Source organism: Clytia hemisphaerica, unplaced genomic scaffold, assembly GCF_902728285.1.
Source record: "Clytia hemisphaerica strain Z4C2 unplaced genomic scaffold, Clytia hemisphaerica genome assembly, whole genome shotgun sequence".
In the NCBI taxonomy this organism is placed as follows: Eukaryota; Metazoa; Cnidaria; class Hydrozoa; order Leptothecata; family Clytiidae; genus Clytia; species Clytia hemisphaerica.
The window spans coordinates 1-9111 of record NW_027103661.1 but is presented as its reverse complement, the minus strand read 5'-3'; the positions used below and the strand labels follow the sequence as shown (position 1 = coordinate 9111).

The window sequence follows — 9111 nt, the reverse complement described above, 5'->3', positions numbered from 1 at the left end:
GCCGGGTGTCCACTGGAAAAAATAAGTTCATCACAAATTTATTTGTCGTAAAAAATAAATCCAGACAGATATCTGGAATTAAAAAGCTATTGTTTTATTTGCGATAGGGCGAAAAAAGAAGGGGTTGAAAAATGAAAACGTTTTCATTCTACATCGTTTATTAGTTTTTACTTCGGCGTAAAAAAGAACAATAGATTTTTAATTCCAGACATATGTCTGGATTTATTTTTTTGCGATAGGTATTTGCGACGAACTTTTTTTTTCAGTGGACACCCAGCTTTAAAGTCTTTTATGTTTGCCGCCATAAGGGAGAAAAATTTAATTTGACCCCTAGTTTTTTCTCTCTTTTTCTAGCTATTTCCCACGTGTTAGTGTAGACACAACTTTAATCCGGGGAAATGAAGCGTTTTCATTGGTCTAAAATCACGGATGGTCACCTGACCAGAATTTTTATCCAGAGAAAATACCGTGGCGGCAATGTTTTGCTTTAGTGAGATTGACCATTTTGTTGTTTTGTTTTGAAGGGGATTGAAATTGTGAACAAGTAACATTATTTTTAGTTTTTTATCATTTTTTTGTTATCGAGTTACCTTATCGGTAGAAATTTCGTCGGTGGAAAATTTCGTCGGCAAAAAATATTCGTCGGCAAAAACTTTCGTCACTTGCTGGTTTTGGTAAGCGCATTAAGGCCGGGGAAAATATTCGTCGGTAAAAACTTTCGTCACTAAGCGATTTTTTCGTCACTTTTTACCGACGAAATTTCTACCGATAAGGTATTAAATTACTGCCACAATTGTAAGCGGTGCTCATCCAATCAGACAAATACGAAAGCGAAAGTGATTTGCATAAATTAGAACAAAAAGAAATGCCAATTTGCCAAAGATTTGTTTAAAACCACATTATTTATTATACCGGGTGCACCAAAAAAAGTATACTGTACAGGTTTGTCGATATATTGTGAGCTTCAGGATTTGAATCTGTTGTCATAGGTTCAGCCCCCCCCTTATTTTTTTTTTTGGGGGGGGGGGCTAAGAAATTATTTGGCCTTTAAAGAGCCTGGGGGCTAAAATTACCAAAATATTTGGGGAGACCTAGACGCTGGGGGCTGTTCAGCTAAATTCAAAAGATATCTTATCTTACTATTAAATCAAATATAAAAAGCAACGACTTGTAAACATAAATATTAAAACACGTAAAATTTAGTTTTCATTTATCAGTACTGTACTCGCATATATTTTTTATTGACTTCTCTCTATGGGGGTGGGAGAACAATGTTTGTTTTTTTTTAACTTGGGACCTGAAGTGTTAGGGGACCTAGCACAAGGCAATTTTTTTGGGGGAGCTAAATTGTTGGGGGGAGCTAGAAACCTGGCTGAAGCTATGTTTGTTCATTCTTTTTTTATTGTATATTATAGAGGATGCTCTAACTTGAATTTTGAGCTATAGTACATTAAATTTAAAAAAGTAGTTCGAAAGTTATTTCCAACTTTTTTTCTATGACGAAATTTCAAAAAAATCATTAAAAACAGCAATCACGCTATAAATAAGACAAAATGAAAAAACACACATTTTTTCAGCTTTTCCAAAAATAATATTCCACATGGGAATAGCTTGTTTTACCGTATTCTTAAATTACGTAACAAGTTTTGATAAACACAGTTGAATTTTTTGATATTTTCATGTGTAAATAAGGTACTAGTAAGGGTACAAACTATTGGTCACTACGAACCCTGCAAACCCTGCAAAAAACCCATATTTGCAAATCTTTGGTCACGAATTTGAAGGGTTTGCAGCGTTTGAAGGAGATTCAAACACAGTACCTCTTGAGCTACTTTGTTTGCAGATATCACAGGAGTTGTAGCTGAATTTCAATCTTTTCTCAGCAAAACAAAATGTGCAAATCTTTTGGACATTCAAACCCTACAAACCCTACAGAAAATTTACAAAATCTGCCATATTTGTTTTTATTCTTTGGTTTAATTTACTAAGATTAAAAACCGCTATTTGTTAGCAATGTCAAAAAAGGATGACTGACCAAGGATAAACCATGTGACTCCCCTTCTCTTTATTATCACAGCGGGCAGACTCACCTTTCAGAGCAATTTTTAGCTATCCTTGAGTCGGCGTTCGTTACGTCGGAGAAAAGAAATCATGTAGGCAATCAACAAATTTCAATCTACAAACCCTGCAGATTTGCAAATCTTTGGACAAAGTTGCAGGAGTTGAATATCTTGTAGATGTTGTAGCAGATGAATGTGACCAATAGTTTGTACCCAAAGTGTCAAAAGTGTTCTCGCTGTTTTTGATGATTTTTTGAAATTTTGACATTAAAAAAAGTCAGTTTGAAAAAAATAATTTTCAAATTACTTTTTCAAACCTACCTAATGTATGATAGCTTTTGTTATTTTTATGTGTAAATAAGGTACTAGTAAGTGTCAAAAGTGTTCTCGCTGTTTTTGATGATTTTTTGAAATTTAGACATTAAAAAAAGTCAGTTTGAAAAAAATAATTTTCGAATTACTTTTTCAAACCTAATATGTATATATGATAGCTCAATATTCAAGTTAGAGCATCCTCTTTTCGATAAAAAAAGAATGAACAAAAAATTCAAATCCTGAAGCTCACAATATCTTGACAAAGTTGTATACTTTTTTTGGTGCACACGGTATACACATTTCAACATTAATCTAAAATCTCTTTTATTGTTAAGTAAATAGGGTTCAATGCCGGGCTCAATGTTGAAAGGAAAATAAGCAGGCGGATTCGCGCCCTCATAGTTTAATCCCAGGATTGAAAAAACCTCGAGAAAACCTTTACTAGGACCCTACCGACGCACCGGACACGCGAAAGTCCGGTGTAAAATGAGAATTTTTTTTTACCACCGGACAATCTCTACACCAGACTTAAGAAAATCGGATGTCCGGTGTTGAAGAATGATATTTTTTCCACCGGACAATCAAAACACTGGACATGACCAGTCCGGTGCGTCCGGTGTTTCTTAATTTTTTATTTCATAAATGTCTGGCGTCCACTATTGTGTCCGGTGTAGCGAAAGGATACTTTTTGCCATCTGACAAACACACCGGACAGTCCGGTGCGTTGGCAGGGTCCTCCTTTTCTGTACATATAATGTAGCTGAGGAATTTTGAAACACAGAGCATTTAACAGTCCATCACAAACTGCCATATAAACAAAACTCAACATTCTCACAAATGTTGTCTTTTTGATTTCCCAAATTTCGTCGTAAGCGTTCACTTTCACAATAATTTATGTAATTGCAATTTCGGTCAGTCCACAGTCGGGTTCAACATATACGCGTGTTTTTATTTACGTGACCGAAGTGCCTACTAAAACAATCCTGGGGTAAATGGCGAGGCAACACAGCAGATTAATTGTAAAGTAAAGAAATATATTTTGGCATTGATAATCAAATATAATATATTACATTATATTTCCTTTAATTCAAAAATCAAAAATTGATTTTGCATTAATTTGCGAAAAAAGAAAATAATAATAATGAGTTAATATTACATACTAAGACGCCCCCGTCTTTTACTCTGGTCTGGTCTAATTTCTGATATCAGAACGTGAAAAACGCCTGTCCGCCCAATGTCTACCTAATAAGTTTAAATTCACTTTAATTGTCCTTTGACTTTCAAAAAATAGTATTTAAAAATTATGAATTTACAATAATTAGAAGAAACAAAAAGTTTGATACTTCATTAGTGAAATATTCAATAAATTCCTAGTTTCAATTTTCAGTGGGCGTTTTTCTAGGGCTTCGTTTATCGCGCAATTTTTGCATCACACAAACTTTCTCGACCGCTCGTAATAATTATGCATTGCCAAATTTGGTTCTCCATTGTCAAGACAGGATCGATGGTGACGTCACTTAAGCATAAAAAAGAAGGGATTCCGTCAGGTTTATGCATATATTAATTTGCGAGATAATCTATTCCCCGCGCGAGCGCATTTTTCGTAGACTAGTCTGAATACTTTCTTTTACTCGCGGGATTGATGGTAACTTTTCATCTTCGTTTTTTTTAAATGAAGCACAACCAAAAAAAATGAAACTTCAAAAAGTTGTGTATTTACAGTGAGTAAACGATTCTGACAATTAACAAAATTGATGATGATGATTTTTTTTCGGTCAGGCAAATGTCTTGTATTGGGGGTTCTAGTCTTGACCCCTAAGCCTACGCGAGATTGAAGCGTTTGGGTAAACGAGACAAAACTCCAAAAAAGCTGGTGTTTTGAAGCGCTTCCGTGCGATCGAAATATCGCTGTTTGTGACGGACTGTTTAAGTGCAAACAAGATGGAAAAGAAGTTTGTTTTTTTAGAGTTGCTACCCTCCTAAAAGGTGAAGGCTTCTTCGTAAAAGCGAAAGACATGTACCTATTTTTCGGATCCGGCATGCGGGAATAGTGTCAGGACCTGCAGGCGACCTGGTAGGGTTGGGTATGGGTGTTGTTTGGGTGTGGTTACGTATCAGATTGGCTAGGAATTTGGTTATTATCAGTTAGGGTTAGGGTTGGAGCTCGAAACAAGCACTCTTTTGTGATTTTCTGTTAATACAGTCTGGTCTGTAGTTTGTACAATATAAATAGCCGTCAGAAACACTCTCTGACATGAATCCGTGGCGCAGTGGATAAGGCATTGGGTTTCAAAACATCGGAACTTTGCATTTAGTGGGTTCGAATCCCACCGGTGGCGATCTGTCGGTAAGTCATTCAGTAAGTTAGAAAACATAGTAAATAACTCACACAGAACCAGAAAGTCAGAAAAACTACGAACAAGAGACTGGAAAGTACGAAATAAGTCCAGATCTGTCTTTCGTCTTTACGAAGAAGCCACGACCCTCCTAAAACCCTAACTGATTATAACCAAACAACCGAACGCCTATCTAGGTCTGCAGATTGAAAAAATTGACTTGGATCCTGGAGGGACGATATCGTTTGCAGACCATCAGTCCAAATGGCCAGAGAGCAGGACCAGGAGAGTGACAAAAAAATTATAGTATAGAAATATATAGCCAGACGATCTCAATCGAACGGAATCAACGATCGAACCAATCGAACCAAATAGAACGCAACTGATTGAAATTCGATTGTCAAACGCAATCGAATCTCAATCGAATATTACCGCAATTTTCAGATTCGATTGATATTCGATTGCGTTCGATTGATGTTCGATTGCGTTTGATTGCGTTCGATCGTCGATTCATTGACCCTCGGATTATTCATTGCATAATTTCCACAGGAAATCGAAAGTAATTTCATTCGGCTTGTGTTGTCTGAGAGCTTGGATGTTGGGAAGCTACAAGCAGTGTAGACCTAAAGCTCTAAAACACCATCTAATAACATGAAAACCAGAATATGATTCTTCAATGGGAATCAAAACTATAAAGTGCACTTACAAACATCAATTTGTCAGATCTAACAAAATTAATAACCGCACTGTCATCATTGACAATAAAACAAACGATTTTCTGTCAAGAACCTTGTAAACATTCCAACAACTTCCATCGAAATGATCTATCGCAGCTCAGTCTACCATTTTAGCGCGGTCCGAGGATTGAGCCGAGAACTCTCGCAGAGCGCCCGAGCTCCCGCGCGGCGCGCACCGCGGGGATGAAAAACTTCAATCTGTCAATCATTTTCTCAAGCGAAGAGTACGCGAAGCGATTCTAGCTTTACGATAGTGCCGCGGATCATCAATGGATAGTATTCAATTATCATTATCCCTTTCAGTCGAGCACACTGTCATATTTTAAACGACAAAAAAATGAGTAATCACATCATTTAGCGCCACGCTAAATAAAAGAAAAAAAAAAAGATCAAAGGCTTAAAACAAAAAGTATTTAAAACGTTCAATAACACGTCGTGGTGAAAACAAAAATACGATATTCGTTTAGCGGCTCTTATAAGGAACACGTTGATATATATTTCTGCTACCCCACAACTTGCAGTCGAAAAATTGAGCAAAATATTGAAAATATTTCTGCGGTGAAGTTTTTCAAATTTCCTTATAGAAATCTCATGTTTGGCACTCCTACACGGTAGTAGAAGGAATAGAAAAAGTGAAGAGATTAGAAATATGACGTAAACATGATGCAAGTAGTAATTATATTCCCAAGTGATTACGAAAAGTTATTCTTTCAACAATGGTAAGTTTTTTATTACGTCTATTAGGATGACGTCTTTGCAGATTCCTGTGAGAGTTACTTTAAGAAGGTCATTGACATGCGAATGAGTTCAAGGATATTATCTAAGGCCCTCTTTATATCACGATCAATAGGGGATAAAAGCTTGCTTTTTTATGCTTTCTCACAAGCATTAATGTATATTAAGGCAACGTAAAAAGCTCGGTAAAATAGTGGGAAGAAATATTATTTTATCAGATACGTATTATTCCTGTATCACGCGACTGGTATTTTAGCTCTCCCGCCTCTCGCACCTCCCTGTGTCACAACAAAGGAAATATACCATATTACATCCCTGTCTCATGCGAGTGTGCGAGTGATGTTTTGCTTTCCTATCTCCCTGCCTCACAACGAAGGAAATACACATCATGTCCTTGTCGGAATACACATTACATCTCTGTCTTGTGCGAGTGGGATTTTTTACTTTCTCGTCACTTTTGTCTTAATGACGCAACTTAGAATACCGCTATTATTACCCTAAGTCGATTAATTTTCGCATGTACTTTTTTTTAGAGAATTGAGAATTTTAAAAAATTCGCTGCGAAGCAGCCTCTTTTTCACTAGATTTCACCAAATTTCTTTAGTTTTAACGGATTTTCAATTTATAGCAAGAACTAAGTTTTGCGAAAAGGGCCAAAACTCATGAAAATTACGAATTTAGCATTTTCATCGACCTCTAACGTTAGAGGTCAATGCCATTTTCAATTACTCCACGCGAAGTTAGAGGTCGATGCCATTTTCAATTACTCCACGCGAAGTTTAATCCACCTAAAGCGGCAGATACGTAAGGTATTTGAGTACAGAATTTCACCGGTTTGGGGACTGTAAAGATCTTCTAACGCCACATGATGGACATTTAAAAATGTTTAGAAAGGTTTTGAAACGCTGTTGTGTGTCAACTGTTTCCATATTTGATCGGTATTAAGATGTGGTTTTGCCAGTTGAAGATTAAAAAATAATTGAATATATTGCTTTTCTTTCTAGATATTCCAAATGGACTTGCCGAATAATGGTACAGCTATCAAGTATCCCGGATCGAGAAGTCAACGCATCGTCATATTGCACATACAACATTAATTAGGAAAAGGTATTTCGTTCTCGAATGTTTCACCTGGTTTTATCGTCATCCTTTATACCATTTTAATATGTATCTTTTCTTCTAGTAAAATAATTTTGTCATACACCCCTAAGGTCGTTGACTTCTATCTAAAGATAAGCTCAATAATCTAATGAAGCCCTGAATATACCGCAAAATTAGTTTCATGACAATTTTTTTTAATTCATTCGTTGCCTTTTATAGGGACCACTGGGTGAACCGATAATCGAGATCGTTCTCAGGTAGACATGACTCTTAATTGTCAACTTGACTAAAACACGACAGAAAAATCGTTTGTTCACCATCGAAGCGCGAAGAACTATGCACCCGATTGTATCCACGGAGATTATATATACAAATTCTTTTATTACACCCCTATATCAGTGACCCGGTCAGCTCCACTCAATGATGAATTACCCGGTGAAAGAAATTGCATAGAACCCATAGTTGAAAGTCAATTTTTCCCTACCAGAGGAAGTTAAAGGTTATCACTTAGTGAGCTTTGGAGATCCTATATTAAGACCCGGTGGGTTTCAAAACTTCACTGGGTCGCTGAGAATTGGGTTTTCTATTATATATGAAATATAGAAAATGTACGTCTATGCGTGTTAGTAAATGTCCCGGGACAATGTATATCCTCCGTTTATGAATTGGGGAGAGAAAAACTCCATATTGAGTAATTAAGTCATTCTGAGGGGCTCAGATAGCCGATAGAACTTTCCAAAGGGGATAAACTTGAAAATTTGGGGGGGTAAATGATGAAAATTTCGAAGAGTTAACAAAGTAACGCCGTCGCAATTTTTGCTCCCGACCATTTAAAACCCCAAATTTTCTTCCCCGTTTAAGATTTTTGCAATAGAAATTTCCCGCTGTAGGTCCCCACCGGTTCTGTGATACAGAGTGTTGTGCAGATTATTATGTTCTTCTATTGCTCGCTTATCCTTCTGACATGTGATCTTCACAGCTTTGGTAAAAAAAAAAAAACGCAAAGCAAATGCTTGATGGTTTTTTTGTTCTTATAAAAAGTCTTTTTCTTGCTCCATCTTGATTCCAAAGAAGACAGGCCCTAAAAATGAAATCGGAAAAATGATCAAATTATATCTAATCTCACTAATTATGCCAATTAACTAAGTGTTAATAACATTTTCAAGTTTCAATTTATACCGTTGCAAAATCAATTTGCTTGCGTGTTCTCGAGTTTTTGGATATCATGGGATTTGAAGATTTCTAGTGTTTTAATTGCTTTGATAGATTCAAAACACAAGTTTACTCTGCGGTGGAACATTATGATGTTCTCATTCGATAGGTCTTTTTGCTTTTCTTTTTTGTATAGAGATGACTTGAAAAGATCGCTCAGTACTCGACTGCCTTTATTTTCATTACTAGAACTTTTGCAAAAAAAAGGAAAAATAGAAAAGTTGTATTTTTTACTGCTCTATTCACATACTGAATTTGAAAGTCTAATGTGGCGTTTTTTTGCAAACTTCAAAAAACTGATTTTTGTCCTGCCTTTGCGGGATTTTGGTCCAAGTGCTTGAGTGCAGCATAGGGTAAAAGTCCAAACACGCGTTTCCCGTAATTTTTGTATGAAGAGTTAGGTCTATACTGACAAGAATAAAGCCAGACGATCTCAATCGAACGGAATCGACGATCGAACCAGTCAAACAATAATCGAACCAATCGAATATTACCCAGAATTTCGACGTTCGATTGAGATTCGATTGCGTTCGACAATCGAATTTCAATCGGTCGATTGCGTTCGATTTGGTTCGACTGGTTCGATCGGCGATAGACGAACCCAGGCGCAGAGTG

The 9111-nt window shown here is 36.5% G+C and overlaps 1 long non-coding RNA gene across 2 annotated transcripts; it reads left to right on the top strand.

Annotated features, from left to right (window-relative positions):
- Positions 1 to 6097: 6097 nt before the first annotated feature.
- LOC136803278 (uncharacterized) lies at positions 6098 to 7743 on the top strand. 2 transcript variants are annotated; one of them, XR_010846124.1, is made up of 3 exons: positions 6098 to 6167; positions 7188 to 7290; positions 7504 to 7743. It is a non-coding gene; the product is annotated as an uncharacterized lncRNA (long non-coding RNA). The 2 variants fall into 2 exon arrangements; XR_010846125.1 differs by lacking the exon at positions 6098 to 6167 and adding an exon at positions 6902 to 6992.
- Positions 7744 to 9111: the final 1368 nt, after the last annotated feature.